Source organism: Scylla paramamosain, unplaced genomic scaffold (assembly GCF_035594125.1).
Source record: "Scylla paramamosain isolate STU-SP2022 unplaced genomic scaffold, ASM3559412v1 Contig10, whole genome shotgun sequence".
NCBI classification, from domain to species: Eukaryota; Metazoa; Arthropoda; class Malacostraca; order Decapoda; family Portunidae; genus Scylla; species Scylla paramamosain.
In genome coordinates, this window is record NW_026973675.1 from 103,792 (window position 1) to 128,683 (window position 24,892).

The window sequence follows — 24,892 nt, forward strand, 5'->3', positions numbered from 1 at the left end:
TCAGAACGACTCTCTTTAAATATAGTGTATTATGCTCCGGTCCACAAATATGGAATTCATTACCTTCGGAAATAAAAATGCTTCTTCATAATGATAACTTGCCAACTTTTAAAAGATCTTTGAAGACATATTTGCATAACTGCCAAAATACATAATTTTAAATTTAACATTTTGAACACAAAACAAACATTTCTATCTGAAATTTCCCTTATTCTTTGCCTGTCCCATGTATAGCAAATTTTTATAGATGTATTTTCTAATGTGGTATTCCAATATGTAGTGTTTATTTCCCTTCATGATATGTTTCGTCTAATTTCCTTTTAATTTTATTATTACTATTATTATTATTATTATTATTATTATTATTATTATTATTATTATTATTATAATTATTATTATTATTATTATTATTATTATTATTATTATTATTATTATGATTATTATTATTGTTATTGTTATTGTTATTATTATTATTACTATTATTATTATTATTATTATTATTATTATTATTATTATTATCATTATTATTATTATTATTATTACTATTATTATTATTATTATTATTATTATTATTATTATTATTATTATTATTATTATTATTACTATTATTACTATTATTTTATTATTATTATTATTATTATTATTATTATTATTATTATTATTATTATTATTATTATTATTATCAATATTTGCATTTGCAGTATATTTATTGTAATTTCCTTAGCTTTAATCTTGTAATTATTTTTGCTATTATTACTAGTCTAGTTACACAAATAATTCTTTAGATAGTTTACCTAAAATATTGCCAATTGGTGTTGGTGTAAACAATATTCATAATTATGTACATATATGTGACTGTCGGGAAGCTTCGGCTTGACAGTCTCTGCCATCTTTCTTCTTTTGTAAACATGTCTTTCTCAAATGTATTTATGCAAATGGGCAATAAACCTTTACTTACTTACTTACTTACTTACTTACTTACTTACTTACACACACACACACACACACACACACACACACACACACACACACACACACACACACACACAGTTTCCATGATAGTTATAACTTCTTCTTACCTCCTACACCACCACCACCACCATCACCTACTCCTGCTCCCTCATTATCTTATCTTATCTACTAATCCATTTCAGCCTCCTCTCCTCACTCTTGGTCTCCCCTGCAGGATTTGCCCTAATTAGAGTCAGGAAGGAGGAGAATAATAATTTGTTACAGGTGTCTTTCCCCTTATGATGATACAGGTTGTACTGACGAAGCTGATTAACCTGGCGCAAGTTGTCAAGTAATCTTACCTGTGTGTGAGTTATTCCACGTGTCTCTTCTCTCTCTCTCTCTCTCTCTCTCTCTCTCTCTCTCTCTCTCTCTCTCTCTCTCTCTGTCTCTCATCATATACATTAATGATATAGATAAAGGAATTGTCTCCAGAATCTGTAAGTTTGCCGACGACACGAAGTTAGGATCAGACGTTTCGACTCCAGAGAAAGTAGAACAACTTCAGCTTGATCTCCATAAGCTGGGAGAGTTGTCAGACAAATGGCAGATGCCATTTGTCTGACAACTCTCCCAGCTTATGGAGATCAAGGTACCCAAGGTCATGCACATTGGGTACCGCAACCCCCAATATGAGTACGTTCTTAAGGGAAAGGCTCTGAAGAGCACTGACTCGGAGAAAGACTTGGGTGTAGTTATTACCAATGACCTCAAGTTCTCGAAGCAGTGTATAGCTGTAGAGAAGAAGGCTCAGAAACTTTTGTGCTACATAAAGAGACAGTTTGGATATTGTAAAAAAAAAAAAATAGTACTATCACTGTACAACTCTCTCGTCCGTCCACATTTGGAGTACGTAGTTCAGTTTTGGAGTCCTTACCGTAAACACATCACAAGACTGGAGAGAGTACAGGCCAGGGCGACCAAACTGATTCCTGAGCTCAGACACATGTGTTATACAGAGTGCCTGAAGGAGTTGAACCTCTTCTCACTGGAGACCAGAAGGCTTCGTGGTCAGCTCATAGAGGTATTTAAGATACTTCGAGGTTTTGACAACGTGGACTACAGGTGCTTGTTCCAGCTGAGTGAGGGGCGCACTCGTAACAATGGCTACAAACTTGAACTGAAGCGTTACAACAGAGATCTTTGTGGGAACTTCTTTTCCTACAAAATCTGCAGTCGTTTGAATGCGCTTCCCTCAGATGTCGTCAATAGTGACTCTGTAGAGCAGTTCAAGACAAGACTCGACGAGGTGCTGCCTACGTAGACTCGATGTCGCCTGGACATGTGTTTCTAACTTAGCTTGAGTCTCTTTCAGTACTCCCTGTATGGGTCATAATGCCTTCTGGAGTACTTCTCTTCCTTGTAACTCCTTGTAACGTGTAACACACACACACACACACACACACACACACACACTCTCTCTCTCTCTCTCTCTCTCTCTCTCTCTCTCTCTCTCTCTCTCTCTCTCTCTCTCTCTCTCTCTCTCTCTCTCTCTCTCTCTCTTCCACACTTTCCTTCCTTCCCCTGATCTGAGACTAGTCGAGTGGAAGAAAAAAGGAGAGGAGGAGAAGGAAGAGGAGGAGGAGGAGAAGGAGGAGGAGGAAGAAGAGGAGGAAAAGGAGGAGGAGGAGGAAGAGGAAGCAACAATGTTCAGGCGAGATATGTAATGAATAGCATGCCACTGTCAAGCACCGATAAAGAAAAAGATCTTGGTGTCGTTGTGTCAAACGACCTAAAGCCGAGTTAACACTGCATAGTAACAGTAAAGACGGCAAATAAATAAGTAGGGTTCATTGGAAGAACCTTTGAATTTAAATGAGAAAAGGTTATACTTGCCTTATATAACTCACTGGTGCGCCCTCATCTAGAATACTGTGAAGAACATAAGAAATAAGGGAAGCTGCAAGAAGCGACCAGCCTTACATGTGGCAGTCCCTGTATGAAATATACCTACCTATTTCCATATATTATCCCCATTCATAAACTTGTACAGTATTGTGTACAGTACTGGTCACCATATTACAAAAAAGACATGGAAAAAAATAGAAAAGATACAGCGCAGAGTCACAAAGATTATTCCAAGAATGCGCAATAAACCGTATGAGGAACGACTGCAAGAACTAAATCTATTTAGCTTAACAAAGCGTAGGATAAAAGGAGACCTAATTGAAGTGTTCAAAATTTTCAAAGGATATAATAACATTGATGCACATAAATATTTCACCATTGATCATTCTAAACTAACAAGAAATAATGGATTCAAGATTATACTCAAACGTTTTAAATATCACGAGGCCAAACATTTTTTCTTTAAACGTATAATAGATATATGGAATAAACTTCCTGCAGAAATTGTGAACAGTAATACTAATGAATCATTGAAAAATAAAATAGACTAATATTTAAAAGTAAATCCCCAACAAGCTCTCTTCTTGTCCGAATAATTACTAAATTCACTAGTAAACTCTTATTTTAATGACACCAGTTTTATTATACATTGCATTAACTTTCCCATAGGCGTATAGAGTTCACCGTAGGGTGAAAAGTACAATTTCCTTCCATCCTTTCCTATGAAAATTCCATGTCAGTTTCTCTATACTGCATGGTACTTTTCCCAACTATTTCCATATCAGTGCAGGCTGGAGGGAGTGGTGGGTGGGGAGGAGCTTTCTGGTATGCTGTCCTGTCTCTCTTCCCTGTAGCTAGTTAGAAGTAGTTACCAAACAGCCTTTCAAAGACCAAAATGTCTGTTGCTGTTTGGCTTTCCTTTGTATTTCTTTGTATCCCTCTGTATTCCTCCTCCTACCCTTTTTCCTGTGTTAGTTAATCATTCAGACTCATTTTTTCATCAGTTAATTTTTCTCATGTTTCTCTTCATTTCTCCTTTCCAGTCACTAAGTCAGGTTATACTAGTGTTTGTATACGTCTCTCTCTCTCTCTCTCTCTCTCTCTCTCTCTCTCTCTCTCTCTCTCTCTCTCTCTCTCTCTCTCTCTCTCTCTCTCTCTCTCTCTCTCTCTCTCACTTATGTACACTTACAACTAACGACACGGCAAAAGACACACACACACACACACACACACACACACACACACACACACACACACACACACACACACACATACACACACACACACACACACACACACACACACACACACACACATACACACACACACACACACACACACACACACACACACACACACACACACACACACACACACACACACACACACACACACACACACACACACACACACACACACACACACACACACACACACACACACACACACACACACACACACACACACACACACACACACACATCACTAGCACCACCAGTTCAAGCTCCATAACTCATCAAAAGTGCGTGCTTAACTTAACATGCCTCGCCTTACACGACTTGGCTTGCTTGGCTTGGCTTGGCTTGGCTTGGCTTGGCTTGGCTTGGCTTGGCTTTGCTTTGCTTGGCTTGGCTTGGCTTGACTTATTGCAGTTACAAATCCACTCTTCAGTCATTTATGCTTATGTTCTCCACGTTCTTGTCATGCAAAATTCAGTCATACATTTAAACTCATGTCATTCACGCTTCGTTATTTCACATTGCAGTCATAGATAGATAGATATAGATAGATAGATAGTCACAATCCTGCCAGTCACATTCCAGTCACACACTCACAGTCACTCCTACACCCACGCTCCAGTCGTACATAGTCACTCTTAGTCCAGTCATGCTCCCACACTCCAGGCATCCCTCACGTTCCAGCCAGCAGTACATTGACACCCAGACCTGCACCATTCCAGCAATCCTTCGTTCTTCAGGTGTTTGTGATCCATCATACCCCTCCCACGATCCCTCCTCCCTTCACTTCCTCTCTCACCGCCCTCCTTCCTTGTCCCTTCCTACCTCATTGTTCTCTTCCCTCACTACCCCTCCTTCACTGGTCCTCCTTCCTTCTCTGTCCCTCCTTCCATCACTTCCCTTCTTCCCTGACTCTCCTCTCTCACTACCCCTCCTTTCATGTCCCTCCTTCACTGGCCAGCCTTCTCTCATTGTCCCTCCTTCCTGCATTACTTCTCCTTCCTTTACTGCTCATCCTTCCTTCATTATCTCTCCTTCTTTCACTGTTCCTCACGTCACTGCTCCTTGGCTCTCCTTTCCTCACTAGCTTTCTTTCCTTCATTAATCTTCCTTCTGCGTTGTCGTGCTTCTACGTTGCACACTCTTGCTGCCTCCCTAAACTATAAGACTGGCTTTTGTGGGTTCAAGGGAGCGCTTTATTTATTTATTTATTTATTTTTTACTTATTTTGTGTTATTTACATTTATTTACACTTAGATGATTATATATGACTTCCGACAGCAAGGAGAAACTACGAAAATGGTTTCATCTCTCTTCAAATAAATTCCATTAAACATCTGGAACACTTCACATTACACTTCCGATTCAAATCACTTCACATATTTAATACTCAATGATAAATCTCATCCTACACAAACCTCGCAGGTAATATTCATTGAGGAACACATCCTACACCACCCAATCCCTCTCTGTCAATATATAACACCCACATTTTACTGTGACTGCATTACAACTGTATGGCTCTACTTACTGGTACTGCGACAGGCGGCTTGCCCATCCTGACCCTCTCTGGTCTGACAGCTGTGTCTAGCTTGTCCCTCTCTCTGTTTCTGTCTATTCCCGTCTCCTACACCTTGTAATATACGCGTGATGTTAGAGCGACCTTTTGCCCCAACAAGGCTTCCGTTGCTATAACATTTATTTTCCACCACTTCGATCATTCGCGGCATTTTCCTGTAACTTTCAATAAGGTTAATTTTCGAGTAAATATATTTATTTTCTCATACTTTGGTCATATGGTTCAATTTCATATACTTTCCGCAAGATCCATTTTCAAGTAACTATATTTATCTTCCCCGTACTTCGATCACACAGTTTATTTTTCCTTAACTTTCAATAAGATTCATTTTCGAGTTACTTTGGTAATCGCATCTTCTAATCAGGAACAAGGAGGCGGCGGTTCCTGTGGTGTGCCGGCTGTCCGTGTTGTCCATGTCACCTGTTTCCGGTGACCTCTGCTTCCCTCGTATACTAATTCAGTGATGGCCACCTGAGTACCTCTTCTTGTAATGTTGTGCTAATCTCCGGCTCTGTTAGTGTTGTCATGACTCACCGCATCTTGTTGTTCTCCACGGTGGTCACGTCTCGTCTCTTATCTGTCAGGGTGGTGATAGCTTCTTGATACCTGCTGTTGTTTTTATCATCTTCTTCCCTCATTTATTCTTTCTACTTCTCGTTTCCCTTTTTCATTTCTTCATTTTTGTTTCATTCTTGTTTCTTGTTACATGTTTAATTTCTTGTTGTTTGCTGGGTTACAACAACGTCCCTATTCTTCCTCCACGCCCCTCTCCTTCCTTCACTGCCTCCACTTCCCCTGGCTCTCCTTCCTTCACTGCTCCTCCTACACCGTCCCTCTTCCCTCACTTGCCTTTCTTCCATCATTATTCCTCCTTCCCTTCACTGCTCTTCCTTCCTTCCCTGCCTTGCCCTGCTCATCCATTCCCCTGTCCCCTTCCTTCACCACCCTCCAGCCTCCCCCATGCTCACCACTCTCGGATGTTATTTATCTAGTCTCTCTCTCTCTCTCTCTCTCTCTCTCTCTCTCTCTCTCTCTCTCTCTCTCTCTCTCTCTCTCTCTCTCTCTCTCTTCTATTCAAGTCTTGTCTGTTTTTTTTTTTTTTTGGTTTAACTCTCTCATTACTTATGGCATCGTTTTCCTTCCTCTTTCTTTCTTCCTTCCTTTTTGTATTTATTTGATTTCCTTTCTTCGTTTTCTACCTTTCCATTATTTCATTTTTTTTTTATCCTTCCTGCCTTCCTTTCTTTCATTTGATTTCTCTCCTTTTCTTATCCGTTTCTTCCTTTCCCTCTCCTTTTGTTCATACCTTCCTTTTTTTCTTTTTTTTTCTCCGTTTTACTTTTATTTATTTATTTTTTTCATTTTATTAATTAATTATTTTTTTGGTGGGGAAGGCTTTGCTTTTATTTATTCCTTTCTTTTCTCCTACGTTCCTTCCTTCCCTCCTTTCTGCCTCTCTTCCTCCCTCCCTCTCACTTTCCCTCCCTCTCTCACCGTGCCTGCATCCTTGCATTTTCCAGCCTACATCCACTTTACAAGATTGCTCAGTGTACTTTATCACAGACAGCCTCGGAAGAACCAAAATGCAAGTTACATATGTTTGTTCTTCATTTGTATTTCTTTGTGAGTGATCTAAATTCCGTGCTCTTATCTATTACTGTTTGTTCATGTGTGAGCGATTTCAACCTCCGGTCCTTATCTTTTACTTCTTGTTTTTTCCTTTGTATCCCTCCGAGTGGCCATGTCTATTGGTGTTCGTTCTTACTTCGTGTTCCTGCAGGAGTGACCTATCCCTCGCCTCTCTCTTCCTCAGCTGTGACACAAGGAGCAGCTTTCTCAGCGACGGGGAGCGGTGGACGGCGGATAAATACTTCGGCTCCCGCGCCTTCTTCTGCATCATGACCGACCCTCTGACCCTGGTGGTGGGCGACCTGCGTCAGAGGAGTTGAAAATGTATGGGACTCGCTGCTGTGCCCTGCGTGTAGCTGTGAGATGAAGTACAGACGGCTGCATTGTCTCAGCCTCGGAGGTGCCACTTGTTCAAATTACGAATGGTTTAATGTTATTTTTTGCAGGCTGTGGAATATTGCAGTATCTTATAACAAGACAAATTATATAAAAAAGCATGTAATTTACCGATAAGCATTACACGACAACATTATTGCGGTGATAAAAAGTACTCCTGTAAAATGCTACGTGACATCATCTCTCAGCTGTTTTCAAGGTCGCAAGGGCAGGCTACCCACCCGCCCTCCTCCCTCGGTTTGATGATGCCGCGTAGCATTTTACGGAAGTACTTTTAATCACCGCAATAATGTTGTCCTGTAATGCTTATAGATAAATTACATGCTTTGTAATCCCATTAGTCTTGTTACAAGATAATGTAATATTAAACCATTCGTAATATGACTAAGTGGCACCTCCGAGGCTGCGACAATACAACCGTGTGTCCGTCATTTCACAGAGCACACCCGCGAGTCCCGTACATTTTCAAATCCTCTGATGGGTAAACAAAGCCTTAAAATGCATATGTGCATAGAACATTTTCTACTTAGAATTAAACGTTCTTTCACCTCTTTCAGTATTTGCAGAAACTCGCGTTACACCCTGTATAGGAAATTAGAGACGTCGCAGTGAGCGTTTTGATACCAGATAGCGCCAGAATTTTTAATTCTCGCCGAAAAATAAATACTTTTTGGGGCAAGGTTTTACAAGCTTACAAAGGTGTATCGTTGCACAGTAATGCGTCTGAATTTTAAGTCAATTAATTTCGTGATAACTGACAGCACATGACATTGTTTGAGCCTCTATTCATAATTTCAGATGATATTCTTAAAAGAGCCTATAAGTGTATCAAGGCAGGCAATCTGTAATTTTCTACTGACCTCAATGGAAGTATACTAATATATACTTGCATTTTCATGTACTAAACAACAGGCAAATCCATTTAATGTAAAGAAAATATAATTTTGTATCAGAGACTTTATTTTTGCGGTACGATCACTATCCTCGGGTACTTGGGCAGCGAGCAAACCAAAACACAGGACCACGCTTACTCGACTACCCTGCACAATGGATACATCACCGCCACAATCATGGACTACAGCGGAATTAAGAAAATTCCCGAAAGAACGAGCTATACCCTATTCTGGATATAGTAAAGCAAAGTAAAGGCCTTTGTATCGGCAGAACTGAGAGGCTATTGTTTACACTTTACACTCCTTCCTAACGGCGTGCGGCGCTTTTTTTAACTGAAGAATCATGATCAAGATAAGTACGTCGTACGTCCGCCAGCGGTGCTGTTCTTTTTTTTTATTTCACTGATTACTTTCATATACAGGACGTATCAGTGATATCTGATATTTTTCAACATTCCCAGATAAAATGCACAAGCCGAAATCAACATCCTTTTATTTTTACTGTTCATACTTACTTAAAAAAAAATCATTACCTATTTTTAGTTTTATCTTATAATTCAATTAACAAAGCCTTATCATACACCAGTAAGTATGAATATTAATATTAAGGGTTATGTTTTTAATTTTAGATACACTTGTGCAGCAATTCATGCTGTACTTTTCCTGCACATCGATTTCAAATTTAGCTAAGACACCCCTTTGCCCCAGGAAATCGCAGACAATTAAAAATGCTGGCGCTGATAGGTATCTACCAGCCTCACTGCCACGTCTCTAATTGCAAGGTGGCGAACAAGTTGTCTCAGTATATCAACCACGGGAACAATAGACACCTGTAACCGCTTCACTCAGGGCGTTCAATCTCTTATGCTTTCGGATCCAATACCTTACATTCTTCAGTTAAAAAACTCATTACCTTACACACACACACACACACACACACACACACACACACCTTTCCTCAAACTCATTCATATTTCACCTTTTTTTTCCCCACAATGCATTTTTAATCTTTCCTGTTTATTAATTAAGCTCCTTTGCGCACCTTATGAATTAATTCGAGCGTTTCATTAAGTTACAGGAGAGAAGCAAGTGATACTTCTTAATGGTTCGGTTTCATTTGGAAGGGAAGGAATAGGAGGTAGAAAAGGGTTATTGTGATAGATAAGGTAAAAAGAAAGGGTTATATATATATATATATATATATATATATATATATATATATATATATATATATATATATATATATATATATATATATATATATATATATATATATATATATATATATTTTATTAAAAGCGTTAACTTATCTATGAAAAGAGTGTTTGTGTGTGTGTGTGTAATAATAATGTTTCTTTCTCTCTCTCTCTCAATGAAAGATAAGAGCGAGAGAAAACAGAAAAACAAAACTGTTGTAAGGAGAGAGAGAGAGAGAGAGAGAGAGAGAGAGAGAGAGCGTAAACCACCAACACAAAATTAAATTCCTGAGCAGATCTCTTCTCTCTCTCTCTCTCTCTCTCATAATCCGTCCCTGCTATACGTAATCACAATGTAATGCCCTATTGTTTGGTTTATTTTCGTAAGTGTTCCCCTCCTCACCCCATTTTTTCTCTTCCCTCATTTGTTCCTTTTGATTTTATTCGTATTTTTTTCCTTTATTTTTCTCATTTTTCTCTTGATTCGCCATTTTTTTTCTTATTCTTTTCTTATTCTCCCGGTATCCATTATTTTTCATTTTTTTCTTTTTCCTCTTTCTCCCAATCCTCTCGGTGTGTCTGCTGCTGGCTCGTGATTGGCTGGATTGGGATGGCTTGGTGTATGTGGATTGGTGTGGACGGCTATTATTATTTGCTTGTATTTTGTTTATTTACTTTTTTGTTTTTTTATTGTTTGTGTAAGAGAGAGAGAGAGAGAGAGAGAGAGAGAGAGAGAGAGAGAGAGAGAGAGAGATTTAGGAAGACCACAAAATTCTCTCTCTCTCTCTCTCACACTCAATGTTAAAGCTTCATTATCTTTCTTCACCGTAGTGTTAAAAAATATACGACTATGTTGGTTTGTTTGTTAGCGTTCAGATTAATTTGCTTTATTTAGTCTTCATTTATTTATTTATTTATTTATTTTGTGTTGGTGTATATATATATTTTTTTCAGTGTTAATTGATGAGATTATTTCTTTATAGTGTGTTTTATTTAGTTAGTTTTTGTTGTAAGTTAATTCAAAGTTGAGCATTTTGACTCACCTTTGACTCACCACACTCAAGTTGTGTCCTGTATTTTTGTGTAAGCCTCATATTTTTGAGTCAAGCATCTAATATATATTCTTCACTTGTACACACACATTGAGCCTCACTACACTCACGCAGGCTGGAAGAAAATTTGGCTTGTCGATTTCGGTTCCATTCCTTGTTGTAGACACTACAAGATTCTAACATTTGTGTGTGTGTGTGTGAAGGAGACAATTGTTGGTGAGGGGCTGTGGAGAGTCACTGTGGGTTTGTAAACATACTGTGGGGGACATACTGTGGAGAGAGAGAGAGAGAGAGAGAGAGAGAGAGAGAGAGAGAGAGAGAGAGAGAGAGAGAGAGAGAGAGAGAGAGAGAGAGAGAGAGAGAGAGAGAGAGAGGTGTTATTCACTGTTCCTCATCGCAGGAGAAGTATTGTTCATAGTTGTTCATTGCAGGTGAGGGAAGACACAGTATGTTGAGGGAAGGTAGCTGCAGGAGTGAACGGCTGCACCAATGACAGCAGCAACAGAGCCCCACGACTGCTGCTGCTCCTCTCCTCCCAGCACAGCAGCACACAGGACACATATCCATCATTTTTAAATCCCAGACACTCGTGCCTTGGTAATCTCACTGCAGCAAACCCTACATTGCTCAGGTCAACTTCCAGCTAGAGTCATAATATCTGGAGTTATTTTTCAAGATAAAGAAGGTTCAAAATATCCCCCCCAAAAAGTTATTTTTAGAGTTGAAAATCCACTCGAATTTTCTGCCTGAAGCTCTCGTTTAAAAATAACTCCCTCTTGGATCTTGTGTCCGACTCCAACTGTGTCCTTCAAGTGAACGGGTCTTCAGTTTGTAGTGAGGCTTCCAAGCCGCCCAGACCTGTGAAGGCGAGCAGTCAGTCAGATGATGAGAGTAGACAACATCAGCAACATAATGAGAGAAACAGTCACAATGATAGAGATAACATGAAGGCACTCAAGTATTAATGATAAAACAAGACAGAATAATGAGAAAAGTAAAATGATGAGAGACAAATAAGGCCAGTCTACAAATAATAGTGAATTTACTGTAGGAAGGGTCTGCTGTACTGCTTAATGACCATTCAAGTCTACTTGTTAAAGATATGTTTACATTTTGAACTGTCATTTTCTTGTACTATGATACATTTTTAACTATTTTTTTTACACCTGCCTTATAATTAACATTGAGTAGAGTCTCACTAATACAACTTGAATATTACTCAGCCGGCAGTCTTTGCCATGGTGGAGTGTGACACTCTAAATCAGTACTGACATTTTATCATTTACGTTTTATTACTTTGATTACTCAACAAAATTCTGCATTGTTTTTCGTAACCTGCTGACTGGTAAAGGGACAGTGTGTGCTCCTGAACACTTGGTTCTTGCCACGTGCCACAGCACTCTGACAGCTTCCAGTGGTCCTGTCTGAGATAATGCACCACACAACATTAGGAATAGGAATAATTATTTCACTAAAACTTTAATTATCTGCAATAAAAACTTGGAATGAGTTATGCACTTTGTGAATTTAGGAATCTGGAACAATGATTGCAGTTATTTAACTACCTGCACTAAAGAGTTTGTATTAGTTATGGCGGTGTTGACAACAAGTATAAACACTCTGAGAGGCGTGACCTCCGCCGCACTGCTTCATCAGCCTTTAAGTCCCGGCAGTAAAACGGTTCGTGTGAGGAAGACTGTTTCTGGTGCTACAGGTGAAAACTGTTACTACTAGTGTGTACATATCTGTGGAAACCAAAGGATGTTTTCAATCGTACCCAACGTTATAGTCATGGAGATATCTCTCTTCCTGCACACAAAACAACTACCAGCACCTAATTATTACACACATACTCCTACACCAGCCTCGGAGACCCCATCTGGTGAGCGGACCACAATTGTCCCCGGGTCAGACTGCTCTTCTGGTAACGACCCTAAATGTCTTGATACCCCTCTCAGTTTTTCTTCATAAACTTCTGCAACATTCGCGTTCAATCTGTAGAACACTGCCTCTCCTCTATTAAGCTTCATCATCCTTTCGTCACTAAAACTCAGATGTCTGAGGCAACTGATATTAGCCCCTTTTCTGTTCCCTCCTACTTTCTCTATCCTCATTCTCGATCCAAAGCTGGATGCTGTGTTCATGTGCGCAATGACTTAACCTGCTTTCCACTCTCTTGAATCTTCCGAGTTTTCCACCACCAGGGTACGACAACAGAGTCACTCTCAAACTAAATTTATCTGTGCTGTATACCTCTCAAATAACTCTTCTGACTATGAAAAATTCTTTGACTACTTAACTTCCAAAGTGGAGCACATTGACTCTCTTCCCTTTTGCAGAGATCTTAATTCTTGGAGACTGACTTCAATGTTCACCACCAACTTTGGCTTTCCTCTCCCTTCACTGACCATCCTGGTGAACTAGCCTTAGACTTTGCTATTCTCCACGACCTAAAGCAATTGGTGCAACACCTTACTCGTATTCCTGACCGTCTTGAAGATAGGCCCAACATTCTTGACCTTATCCTGACCTCTAATCCTTCTGCTTATGCTGTCACCCTTTCTTCTCCGTTGGGCTCCTCCGATCACAGTCTCATATCTGTATCTTGTCCTATCGCTCCAATCCCTCCTCAGGATCCCCCAAAAGGAAGGTGCCACTGGCGTTTTGCCTGTACTAGTTGGGGGAACATGGAGGTATTTTGCTGATTTTCCTTGGAAAATGACTACTGCTTCCGTGTCAGAGACCCGTCTTTGTGTGCTGAGCGCATAACAGAGGTGATAGTGTCTGGCATGGAGGCGTACATTCCTCACTCTTTTTCTCGACCTAAACCTTCAAAAGTTAAACTTGGTTTAACATAGCTTGTTCTCGTGCTATACATGATAGAGAGGTGGCCCACCAAAGGTGCTTAAGCCTTCTTCCATCACCGGAATCTAATGCACTTTACATTTCTGCCATGCCAAGTCTGTTCTCCAATTAGCCAAAAAAAAACTCCTTCATTAACAGAAAGTGTCAAAACGTTTCAAGATCTAACTCTCCCTCGTGACTTCTGGCACTTACCCAAAAACATCTATAATAACTTTGCTTCTCCTTTCCCTTCTTTATTTCAACCAGATGGCACCACTGCTATCACATCTATCTCTAAAGCTGAACTCTTCGCTCAAACCTTTGCTAAAAACTCTAACCCTGGACGATTCAAGGTTTGTTCTTCCCTCTCCTCCACTAGCGTAGACATGACAAAGGTGACTGTAAGTACACAATGGACATGACACACTCAGGCAGCTGGTACAGCTTTGGCTATAAGTGTTATAGCAATACTCTGCCACTTTGTTGACAAGTGACAATACAACCTCTCGTTCCTCAGAATGTTCTTTTCACGTAACAGCTTCAAACCAAATCCTGAACCAACATGAACCACCTCTGCTATCAAGTAGTCAGCACTGTGAAGGGTTGTACAGTTCCTTACCTCACTAAATAATACTTCTTTCTTATCCAATCTGTCTGTCTATGTGTCTGCTGCCATGGCTTGACCTGCTCTTCTTTCATCTGTAACTTCCATTCTGTCTGCTGTCTCCCTGCATCCTCTTGTCCACCACACCATCGTCTCTTGTGTGTCTGCTGCCACTGTCTGTCTAGGAAAAAAAAAAAAATTTTCTTCGAAATCTTGAACAACTACAACATGAACCACCTGTGGTTTAATCATTCTCCAGCATTTCTTCTGTCCACTGTCACTGTCTGAACCAGTCACCTAACACACCATCCTTCCTGCCACGGTCATTCCTCTCTAATGCTCTTCTCTTTCTCCCTCTCTCAGCGTGGGGGCAGCACAGGCCTCGGCACTCCCTGGCACCACGGCAGGTGTCAGTGGAGGTGTTGGTTCAAGTCCTGGCAGTGTCACTTCGCTGCTGTATTGTTTTGTGCAGCGGATGATGCTACGTTTTTCATCACTTAGTTAGTGTAGAGTTTATTTTTGCTTGACGTTATTTGTGTTGGAAAGACATTGCCATTATATAGTGGTAGATGTTCTAGGAAATAAGGAATTAGCAATACTAATACATGCTTGAACAACACTCACCGGTGTGGAAGGCTTGTCAGGGAGTGGCTGTAGTGGCTTCACTTGAACCACGACCATGTTCTCCTCAACCCTTGGAAAGATAACAATTTATCTGAAATGGAGAGATACAAAGATAGAGAAAAATTTAAGTGAGACACTGCAAAGTGTAGCTGACAGTGTACGCGTCGTCATCAAGAAGAGGGGCTCTGCAAAGAAATAGTAAGACACTCGTGAAGGCTATCATCTTTTCTCAAGGGAAGTGTGTGTCGTGTGTCTTAACATCGTCAGGCGCGCAAACATGTTTTGCATCAAGGGTGTCGTTGTACGATCCGGATATGAATTTTTTTTTTATTTTTTTATTTTCTACATTTTTTTTCCCATTTTTTATATATGTAATGTTTTGATATATATATATATATATATATATATATATATATATATATATATATATATATATATATATATATATATATATATATATATATCCCCTAATGTAATGAGGTCTTCTGTTATGAAATTTCACGGTTTCACCCGCTGCGAGACATGACTTTTTTTTTTTTTTTCTTTCTGGCGTACCCGTTCTTCCTCAGTCTCCTATGAATATCTATGGTTCTTTTGCTGCGTACAACATTAGAGAGTACGTAATTTTAGGTCTAACTATTTTTTTCAAATTTATATACGAAAAATGAGATAAATATTTTTCCGTAAATCTAGGAAATAGTCAATGTGTCTGCATTAGATATCTTTTGCATTAATATTTTATTTATTTCAAACAGTTAAACACTGGTTTTGATCTAAAAGTCGAAATATAACAAAAATTGTTTTCACCCGCCTTCCCCCCTCCCCCCCGGGGAATTAAGGGTGAAATCATGAATTACTTTAGGCCTATGTACAAAACCGATCGTAGTAACTAAATTAATCTATATCTGTTTTTCAACATATTGTGATGTATATATCATGTGAATTTCAAGTCCTTAGCTGCAATAGGTGTATTATAGTCACCCCTTAAACTTTGACATAACTTAAAATGGCGGATTTTGGCATATAAAAATGATCTCCGTTGTTATTGGTGTTACACACAGATGGGCCATTGCGGCTTATCAAGCTGTGAGAGGCGAACAAAGTCTGCTGTCGTCATTTTTGTTTGTAACTGATTTTGATTTCTGACATATTTGAAAGTAAATATTTGACACAGTTTTTTTTTTTACTTTTTTCATCGAAAAAAAAACTTATCGTACAAAAAAAAAAGATAGCAGACATTCTTCTTGCAACCTTCCTGATCAAAATATTTTTTAAATGAATAGGTCAATAAATGAGGGAGGAGAGGCGAGTTGAACACAGGCAATTTAATATTGGATTAGCGATCCTTCAACCCCCTCAAGTGGATGAATAAAGGTGATTAGTTACTTTGATGTGTAAAGACTGTAATTTGTAAAGATGAGAATAAATGAGAATAAATTATTTCTATGACCTTGTGTCCAGCCAATGTTTGTAGGTTTAAGGTGAAACCACGAGGTGAGGTGACATTAGTATTGTCAAGTGTCTTTGTAAGGTACTCACACCAAAGTTTTCATTTGCTTCAGTCAATCAAGGTCTGGTGATAAAAACAAGGCACTGCATCCTGTGCACTCTACCCTGTGCACGCCTTCCTTTCACTCTGGAATGCACACCTTTATATATTGTGCTGCATTCACACTCACATATTTCAATACAAATAAATAAAATTAATAACAATCACAACAAAAAACAAAAAGTGACCAATAAAAAAATAAAATAAAACAACAAACACAGTTGTGAAGAACTCTTCTCCGTTAACCTCCAAGATAACATCAGAACTGGTCTTCAGGAAAAAAAAAAAATAAATAAAGATAAACACTATCACTCTCACGTAGAGCACAGCGTTACACCTCAAAAATAAAAATAAAAAAAAATAGCATCAGACCGAGGAGGGTTCCTATGTACAGCAAGTGACCCCTAAACAAACTAGCTAGCTAACCACAACCAAGGACCCCGGAAGTGCTTATCTGGGTTCTTGTGGCTGGATGGTGTCCGGGTAGCAGTCTGGGGCAGGTGAGGTGGATGGCTGAGTGTAGGCGACCACGTGGCTATGTCTGGTGTCCTCCACGACCTTGTGGAGCTGTATGGGGTCACCTCGCCACTTCCGGGATGACCTGGGATAGTTATCTCGTCACCTACAACCCACTTCTGGTTCTTCATCACCATTGTTAGAGGTAGTTCATGGGTCACCTGCAATAGTAGTAGTAGTAGTAGTAGCAGTAAAAGTAGTAGTAGTACTGGTGGTAGTGGTGGTAGTAGTAGTAGTAGCAGCGGTAGTGGTAGTAGTAGTGGTGGTGGTGGTGGTGGTGGTGGTTGTTGTTGTTGTGGTGGTGGTGGTGGTGGTGGTGGCGGTGGTTGTGGTGGTGTTGGTGGTGTTGGTTGTGGTGGTGGTAGTAGTAGTGGTAGTGGTGATGGTGGTAGTAGCAGTGGTAGTGGTAGTAGTGGTGGTGGTGGCGGTGGTAGTAGTGGTGACGGTGGTAGTAGTAGTGGTGGTGGTGGTGGTGGTGGTAGTGTCGGTGGTAGTAGTGGAGGCGGTGGTAGTAGTGGTGGTTGTGGCGGTGGTAGTAGTGGTGGTGGTGGTATTCGTGGTGGTGGTGGTGGTGGTGGTAGTAGTAGTAGTAGTAGTAGTAGTGGTGGTGGTGGTGGTGGTGGTGATAGTAGTAGTAGTAGTAGTAGTAGTAGTAGTAGTAGTAGTAGTAGTAGTAGTGGTGGTGATGGTGGTGGTGGTGGTGGTGGTGGTGGTGGTGGTAGTAGATGTGTTAGTAGTAGTAGTAGTAGTAGTAGTAGTAGTAGTAGTAGTAGGTCCCTCACAGAGAAGATCATTGCTCAGGACGCACATGGTGAAATAGCCCAAAGTGCAGTCACTGAGCAAGGACGAATTATATCTAGAGATAGGCAACAACATCAACGAAACTGTCTCGAAGACCTGATAAACATCCTGCCTGCAACCACAGTGAGAAAAATCCTCACTGCACAGGAAACGGGAGCCTCTAACTGGCTAACGTCACTGCCCATCAGAGCGAAGGGCTTCAGCCTCAACAAACAAGAATTTGTCGACGCCATTGCTCTGAGGTACGGCTGGCCGATGGAAGGACTCCCCAGTACCTGTGTGTGTGGCTCCCCCAATGACGTCAACCACACCATGACGTGCAAAAAGGGGGGATTCGTATGTATCAGGCACGATGAGGTGAGAGATCTGACCGCCAGCATGCTCAGGGAGGTGTGCCACGATGTCTCCACTGAACCGACCCTCCTGCCGCTAGACGGCGAGCACCTGCGCTACAGAACAGCCAACACCACCAACGAGGCTCGAGTCGACGTCAGTGCACGAGGGTTCTGGACAAGGGGACAGAAAGCATTCATGGACATACGGATCTTTGACCCGATGGCCGCCTGTCACCACGAACTCTCCCTGGAGGCCGCCCACCGCAAGAATGAGCAGGAGAAGATCCGAGCGTATGGGGAGAGAATCCAACACGTTGACCAGGGCAGCTTCACACCTCTGGTCTTCACCACATCTGGCGGGATGGGCTCCAAGGCTCAGTGCTTCTACTCAAGACTAGCCGACCTAATGGCAGAAAAGAAGCACCAGCCAAGGAGCCATGTCGTCGCATGGATGAGGTGCCGCCTCTCATTCTCCCTCCTCAGATCTGCCCTCCTGTGTCTCAGGGGGACAAGGCATTCCACTCCCATACCTGCAGACTTAGGAGGCCTCGACTGTGAGGCTACAGTGGTGGAGAGTGGCATAAGAGTAGATAGAGTAGAGGTAGAATGAATTTATAGTTAACAACTAATGTTTATATTATAGAGTATTAGATATGGTTGGATGCCACAGTCATTAGCGGGAGCTGGGGCTAATGACCTCCAAGTAATGGAGCCCCTAATTGACACATCAATAAACATGGGGTGGAGGTATTTGTAGTAGTAGTAGTAGTAGTAGTAGTTGTTGTTGTTGTAGTAGTAGTAGTAGTAGTAGAAGTAGTAGTAGTAGTACGAGTAGTACTAGTAGTAGTACGATTAGTAGTAGTAGTAGTACGATTAGTAGTAGTAGTACGAGTAGTAGTAGTAGTAGTAGTAGTAGTAGTAGTAGTAGTAGTAGTAGATTAAACAAAATAGAAAAAAAAGAAACAGACAGACAAACCGAGAGAGAGAGGGGGAGGGAGGGGGGCTATTGTAGCCCCCCCTCCCTCTCTCTCTCTCTCTCTCTCTCTCTCTCTCTCTCTCTCTCTCTCTCTCTCTCTCTCTCTGGGAGGTAAGAGAACACCATTTTCTTGTTGAATTGCAAGGTCACTCTAGAAGAGCGGGAAAAAGATGCAGAGGGCGCTGTCAAATCTTTAGTGTGAATGAAGGACGGACAAGTGCAGCTTGAGAAGGTAGGAGAGTGAAGAGTGTATGTGATCAGTGTGATGGGAAGGTACATGTATGCCTCCCATGTTCTGAAAGAAAGCACTCTCTCCATCAATAGCGACCTTCACACATTTGCTGCAATCATTTCTTGAGTCACTGTTTTCACTACACAAGGAATGAAGAAGCTGTTTATATGAATGTTGAAGGATAAAGCCTTTTCTTTGTGCAGCTGCAAACAGGACACAGGCTTTCATTTGTTACAGGAAAAGTTCTCCTTTGTGCAAGAAATGATAGTAATGATTTCAATAAGAGTAGGTAAAAATGTTATGTTGTTTTGCAATCACAGATTTGCTTTGTAATAAAACAATATATAGATGTAGGATACTACATCTATATGTTGAGCCGTGACTGAGACAAGTTTTATTATTAACATTTAGAGTTCCACCTTTGTATTTTGACCAGTTACAATGTCACTTCACAAAAGATACTTTCATTATTTTACCATTATTATATTTGCCTCATTAAAAATTATGATAATTAATAATCAACATTTGTTTAAAAGATTTGCGTTTCATTTTTGCCCGTTATTTAATGGAATTCATTGTTAAAAAAAAAAAAAAGGAAGAAAAGTGATAAATGTTGGGCCAGTGGTACACACGGCAACTTTGAATAGTCTGAAATGTAACGGCGGTGGTGCCTGTGGCGCCTGACGTGTTAAATATTGACTGATTTTACTTAATATAACACCATTTTTTTTTTATATAACTCTCTCCACCGTAGTCTTTCTAACATCCAAAACCGTCACCTACCCACTCCCCTCTCACTCTCTCACTCCCTCCCAATGTCCCTAGAAGTTACAACCTTCAATTCTCTCCACCCTAATCTTTCTCCAGTTCAAATCCGTCACCTACCTACTCCCCTCTCACTCTCACTCTCACCTTGGCCTCGTACAGGTCGTCCACTTAGGGCGTAATGTTCTTGAGTTGTTCTTCACAGTCCTCTCAAGTTCTCTCAGTGAGTCTTTGAGTTTTGTTTCATATTCTACTTGTAACTTCCTATCAAGCTCACCTATCTCCAGGTGTTTGCGCTTCTTCGTTTCTGTCACCTACTGCTCATAAATTGCAGTGGTAGGAGTAGTAGTAGTAGTGGTAGTAGTGGTAGAGGGTGGGTGCAGCATAATTGCTAGCTCACAAAAACACAAAATTATCTCATCGTTTCATTACACTTTCTTATTCGTTTTTGTTTCAGCGGTGCATTTTTACCGCAGATTTTCTTTTCATCTGTATTTTCTTGCTTTTCTCTCACTTTCCATTTGTTTTGTTTAACTTGCTTTCTCCTTCGTCTTACTCTGGCCACCATTCTCTCTCTCTCTCTCTCTCTCTCTCTCTCTCTCTCTCTCTCTCTCTCTCTCTCTCTCTCTCTCTCTCTCTCTCTCTCTCTCAGTAGAGAAAGGTAAAGGGATTTTTTATTTATTTATTTTTTTGTTAATGTGTCAGGGTACATGGTCTCAGTTTGGCAATGGAATGAATGGAGCAAGTTTTGATGACAACTTGATGTGAAGGAAAATTGTGTTTACTTATATATATATATATATATATATATATATATATATATATATATATATATATATATATATATATATATATATATATATATATATATATATATATATATATATATATATATATATATAAAGTAAGCACAATTTTTGTCCACGTGAAAAATAAAATAAATGATAAACGACCCATTACAAAGCCTCATTACTTAAACTCAGAAATCACAATGGACAGAAATGGTCTTTACGACGCCAGTACTTCACTCAGGTATTAAACACCAGTGATGCATCACTTTTCTCTCGCTTTCTTTTCTACACTACCAGCGTGACGCCCTCCACGCCCCTGCCACCCACGCCAACCACTTCACAAACATTAGAAAAACTGACTCAGAACACAACTGCACTCGTCTGCAGAGAGAGAGAGAGAGAGAGAGAGAGAGAGAGAGAGAGAGAGAGAGAGAGAGAGAGAGAGAGAGAGAGAGAGAGAGGGGGGGGGGAGATGTAGGGGAAAAGAACCATATGGGAAGGGATGAGGGAGGAATGGGGGTGAAAGTAGATGAGATGGTTGAGGGTGAGTGAATATCAGAGAGACAGGAGTGAGGAAGGAGAGGAAGAGTGAATGATGGAAGCATAAGAATAAAAGGATGAATGAGGGATGAGAGAGAGACTTGAGGAAACAATGGGAGTGAGTCAGGATGAATGGTTGAGAGAGGGAGGGAAGCAGTACGTGAAGGATGAGGCTGAGAGGATAGCCGGCTAAATCCAGAGACAGAGAGAGAGAGAGTGAGAGAGAGAGAGAGAGAGAGAGAGAGAGAGAGAGAGAGAGAGAGAGAGAGAGAGAGAGAGAGAGAGAGAGAGAGAGAGAGAGGGTGGGGGGTGATGAATTGAGGGCAGGGAAAGAACGGGGGAGCGAAGGGTCAGCGAGAGATGTGCGCTTGGGATAGTGAAGGTGGTGGTAACAGGCAGCCCTCACAGCCCCTGCCACCACCACCACCAACCACCACCTTTCATCACCAATTGTTACCTTCAAGCTGCCATCGCATACGTCCTGCCTTCATTCCTTATTACGTTACAGGTATGACACCTGAATACTACTAATGGCGCCACCACCACCACCACACCTGTCCATAAAACCAATATTTCCCTTTCATGTATTTTGTCTACGTAATGAAACGGCGGAGGGAAGCATCACGTAGACAGACAGACACAGATTGCTCTCTCCACCAGCCATCCATCAACTGACTGACTGACTGACTGACTGACTGTGTGACTGAAAGACGGACAGACAGACACAGATTGCTCTCTCCACCAGTCCTCCATCAACTGACTGACTGACTGACTGACTGACTGTGTGACTGAAAGAGGGACAGACAGACAGATTGCTCTCTCCACCAGCCATCCATTAACAGACTGACTGACTGACTGACTGACTGTGTGACTGAAAGACGGACAGACAGACACAGATTGCTCTCTCCACCAGCCATCCATCAACAGACTGACTGACTGACTGTGTGATTGAAAGACGGACAGACAGATACATATTGGTCTCTCCACCATTCCTCCATCAACAGACTGACTGACTGACTGAAAGACGGACAGACAGACAGGTGGTGTACTCATATTTATCTGCTCAGCTTCTCAACTTACTTAACTGCAACCTCAATCATATAACTTTCATCATCAGAGCCAGGAAAGTTAAAATATTGGTTCATTTGCTGTCAATCTCTCTCTCTCTCTCTCTCTCTCTCTCTCTCTCTCTCTCTCTCTCTCTCTCTCTCTCTCTCTCTCGCACACACACACTGACGTCACATCACACAGGTCATTATATAAATGAAATTGTTTAAATATGCACACATTTCCTAATAGAATTAATTTTCTATTGTAAGTTTACATAAATAGTCCAATAATAGTAATCAAAACCACAGATTACTACCTTTCATTACGTGTGGAGCTTCAATCTCAAATAAAAACCATTATACATTGACTCAAATAAGGCAACACTCACCTGGGACACGAGGAGCAGGGGAGGACAGGCAGGGAAAAGCGGGGAGAGGGTGGCGGGCAGGCTAGGAAGGGAGCAGGGAGGGAGGGAAGGGGAGAGAAGGCCTGAAACAGGGAGGTGAAACAAGCGAACGAGTGACTGCAATTTATTGATTATAGGAGTACAAACACACACACACACACACACACACACACACACACTCTCTCTCTCTCTCTCTCTCTCTCTCTCTCTCTCTCTCTCTCTCTCTCTCTCTCTCTCTCTCTCTCTCATCCCTGATAATCGTATCACCGCCACCACCACCACTTCCATTCCGTCCGATAAACACCTTTTTACACCACCACCACCACCACTTAGCCCGCTCCGACTACGAACACCGCCACCTACCACCTCCACCACCACCACCATGGCAATCCTCAACCACACCCAACAACCACATCACCGTTGCGTCCGCTGCACCCACCACTGTCACACAACCACCACCATCCCCAACAACCATCCACCACCTTTAACATAAGCCAGTCACGTTCACCATCACTACCAACATCCTCTACAACCATTCCAACCATACCAAACACCACCACAACCACCACCTCAACCCAGTCACGTCCGCCATAGCCACCTCCACCTCCCCCTTCCACCATCCTACTCTCCACATCTCTCTTCCACTATCCACTCCTCCCTATCCACCACCAGGCCATACTCACATCCACCTCTCCCTCCACACCGCAGTCCACCACAACATGCCCGCCAGGGACAGACGCAACACCGCTTCACCGCCGTAACACAACCGGGGACTCGTCACGTCAGCGGGCGCAGGGCGAATGGCTGAGGAGACGGCGAGGAGAGAGTATCACGTGACTTGAATACTTGGCGCTGATTGGTGAAGGCTGTGCTGAGGTAATTGTCACTAAGAACGGAGCCACTCTCGCAATACTACTTGTAATGATACAAAATAATAGAATCACGGCTATTATTACCAGTAGAAGACACTTACCAATACACTGTGAGGCAAGAAGTAACGATAAATGAAGGGTACGTGAGCATTACGAAGAATACGAAAGAAAACGGAAAAAAATAGAACGCTCTGATTGGCAGACGGGAAGCAAGCCACCACCACAGCTCTCTTATTTATTGAGGCGTATATAGACTTGAAATAGCGACTTGAATGAAATAACGTAATACATGTAGTGCGGGTGTAAAAAAAAATCTCAGTGTTACATAATCCCGCGTGTTATATCACACTTCCGGCAACTAGTGACGGCAGGGCTCTTGTTACCTTACTTGAGTCACGTGATTATGAAAGCTGCTACTAATTAGAGAAGCACTACAAAGGTTTTCATAAGGATCCCGTTCCTTTCAAAAGATTGTATATAAAAGAGTTTACGGTGATTCACCTCCGCTTCCTGTCGTCTCTTCTTCTCCCTCCTACTCCTGCTGCTCCTTGTCTTCTTATTCCTACTGCTCTTCTTCTTTCTGTTCCTCCTGCTCTTCCTCCTCCTCCTCCTCCTCCTCCAACAATCTTAGTACGCTCCTTTTGCTATAATTCTTTAATTTACCTTCAAGTTCCTCTGTTGAGAGAGAGAGAGAGAGAGAGAGAGAGAGAGAGAGAGAGAGAGAGAGAGAGAGAGAGAGAGAGAGAGAGAGAGAGAGAGAGAGAGAGATTGATTTGATTTGATTAATATACTACGCAAATAGCATCAGACACCATAAGATAGAAACTTCATTACAGTTGTCAGCTAAAGCAAGAGAGAGAGAGAGAGAGAGAGAGAGAGAGAGAGAGAGAGATTAAACCCCCCCTTCTCTCTCTCTCTCTCTCTCTCTGTGTCTGTCTGGAGCCTCTACTGTGGTAAATATGACAGTATTATTTCGTGTTCATTAATATGAAACCCAAGTAACGAGTGTGCAAGCCGTGTGTCGTGTCAAGGCTGCCAACCCTACCGGCGACACACTCACAAACCCGAACTCGTGACTCATGCATGACAGATAAGTCCCCGGGGCCTGCTTGAGTTGCGGATGAGGCTCTTGGTGCTCGAGGATC

At 41.3% G+C, this 24,892-nt stretch overlaps 1 long non-coding RNA gene across 4 annotated transcripts; it reads right to left on the reverse strand.

The window, feature by feature from the left end:
• Positions 1 to 11,136: 11,136 nt before the first annotated feature.
• LOC135097001 (uncharacterized) lies at positions 11,137 to 23,704 on the reverse strand. Of its 4 annotated transcripts, XR_010265269.1 has the most exons (6): positions 23,559 to 23,704; positions 22,858 to 22,958; positions 14,915 to 17,140; positions 14,306 to 14,471; positions 12,178 to 12,266; positions 11,137 to 11,700 (listed from the first exon to the last, which is right to left on the reverse strand). It is a non-coding gene; the product is annotated as an uncharacterized LOC135097001 (long non-coding RNA). The 4 variants fall into 4 exon arrangements; XR_010265267.1 differs by lacking the exon at positions 12,178 to 12,266; XR_010265268.1 differs by lacking the exons at positions 12,178 to 12,266; positions 22,858 to 22,958.
• Positions 23,705 to 24,892: the final 1,188 nt, after the last annotated feature.